General features: G+C 38.8%; 1 protein-coding gene across 1 annotated transcript in view; it reads left to right on the plus strand.

Moving 5' to 3' along the window:
• LOC137623469 (uncharacterized) overlaps positions 1 to 2,500 on the plus strand; it is an 802,186-nt gene that overhangs the window by 703,277 nt on the left and 96,409 nt on the right.

A 2,500-nucleotide genomic window follows, 5' to 3' on the forward strand; every position in this document is an offset into this window, starting at 1 on the left:
GAGATGGAACATTTCCCTTCAGTAAAGGAGGAAAGTCCGGTGGCAGTAACGATAAATACCAAATAGTCAGGTTCAATATGTTATTTCGCCAGATATTTGTAGAAGGTATCAAATCTATAAATTTTTTGGAGACAATTTTTAAACATTTAGAAAAAAAAACAATGTTTCCATTTACCCTAATATTAATATGGCAGCCATCTTTGATTTTACAAAATGGCTGCCATAAAAACTTATTTCAATCAATAACTCAGATTGTAAATGACCTAGAAATATGATTTTAACCTCTAAACCATCATTTTCGGAGCTAACGAATCTAAAGGTATCAAAATAAATAAGCTAGATTCAATCAAAAACTAATTTGCTGAAATATTCTGCTTTATTGAATGTCTTACAAGCCATTAGACATGATTGTTCCACTAAATTAATGATCATTAAGAACCAATAGGCTCCTCGTGTCAAAAGCTTAATTTTTTAGGCAACCATTGTCATCATCAGTTTCATACTTTTTCTGTATCTTATCATTTCGACACTCCCTGCCGCACTGGCAAAAAAAAATAGTGTTGGATACTTATTTTTTCTGCATGAACGTCTGGCAGAAGACCATTTTGTTTTGCATTAGCAGCTAACCAGCTCAATGGAAAGCCTAAGAGCTACAAGGGCACCTGTCATAGTTCGTTTCAACTGACCATGGTACTCTTTGTGGTATCCATTCTGCAAAGAATCCAACTGAATGTCGTGCAGAGCAATTTTGGCTTGTCCACACATTCTGGCTTGGATATGGACTTTCAGTACATGTCTCGACTCCAATGGTAGGAGGTAACTTATTAGATTCTGGCACATGCTTTCAGAAGTGATACCATCACAGTTCGAAGTTGGCCTTTATGTAGATGCTTTTGGGGAATACTGCTACAGAGGCAAAGCTAGACAGAATGGTCAACATAGTTTTGGTCACTTTTATCTCTGTTGAAATTCTCTGCCTTTATGTAGAGCTGAAGGTAGGTTGCTTTGCCTATACGAGTGTCATCCAATGTTGTCAGTGTGAGTGAGAACATGGAATGCTGACAGAGCCTTGCTATTGCTGCCCCTAAGTCTCCATATTGGCTCTATCCCCATAATCCCAGATGCCATGGAAATGAACTTGGTCTTCAGCATGAGGTCATAGTTTGCTATGATTAATACTAGGACATCTGTGTCTGGGACAAAGAAACCCATAGATTTCACTGTGATGCCAGGAGAGCTTGGTAGATCAACAGTCTGTCTTCTTTCTCATGATTGTTGTCCTGGAATAGCAAGTCTTCCTTTTTCCTAGTATGCCCCGAAATAAGGGTGATGACCAGTTTGTGTGATGCCCTGTGTCTCAGCAGCAAAAGAAATGGTCAGGTGAGCCTTAGTTTTGCTGTGTGGAAGGTACCTGCTCATAAGGATGTGTTTTATGTTTGTGTCCTCTCTGTCCTAGCATGGATTTGTGTTCTTCTTTGCTTTGTATTATCCCTGGTAGCACTCTTCAGAGAATCGTCCCTGGATGTGGTAAAGATAAGGATGATATCATAATGTTATTTGAAAGTCCTCACCCCATTAATGAAGCATTTACCGAGATATCTGGCTGATACTATGATTGCTGGTTTTATTGGAGATCCCTTCGCTTTAGCAAGCTATCTTGGAACTTGTAGTATCTGGTGTTATGTCCATCGCATCTGCAGGTGATCTTACTGTGGAGTTTCTGTTGTCACCAGGTTCTTGAGGTGGATTAACTTTGATTTGTCCAGGTATGGTATGATTGTAACATTTGGATTAATAAGGGATCTTGATGTCACAGTAAATTTGTCGTTTTTAATGGCCTTTCTTGGTTAATGTCTCTGCTGGATGTAGACAAAAATATCAGACTGCCATACAAGTCCTTGGTCTCCTTGAAATGCAGTGTTGTCTAGGAGTTTACTGTGTTTTTTTTTTTTTTGTGTGTGTCCGGATATGAACATCTTGCTGTCCGCCTTCTTAATAGTGGCAATACGCTGACATCTCCATTGACTTGCGTCTTGATCTGACATGTAGTCTTCATACAAATTTTGACCAGCTACATCTGTATAAGATAGATGGTACATTCTCATCAGGATGTAGGCATAAGTGGTCGTATTGTGTAGTAGGCCCCTTTCAGCACCAAATGAATTCCATGTTTCAATACACCTCAGGGAAATAGAGAACCGATGAATCCCTTCCACTTTTTGAAGATAGTACTTCATGTGTTGCAAGGCACGGAAGATCTTTGCTTTATACCACTTATGATTGAATGTAGTTACTTGATTTTCTCAGCGTTCTGTGCAAAGCATATTGATATATGTGGTTTCAATATCTTCCATAGGTAGGAATTCTTGGTTCTGTGTTTGGATATCAGTGATGTTGATCGGCTTGAGCAGATTTGCACACTTTAACAAATGGTTCTTTACAGCTTGTTCTGTTTCAACTGGTGCTGGTTTTTCACAATCCATGGTAAAAATGCTTGTAA

This window comes from Palaemon carinicauda, chromosome 1 (assembly GCF_036898095.1).
Source record: "Palaemon carinicauda isolate YSFRI2023 chromosome 1, ASM3689809v2, whole genome shotgun sequence".
NCBI lineage: Eukaryota > Metazoa > Arthropoda > Malacostraca > Decapoda > Palaemonidae > Palaemon > Palaemon carinicauda.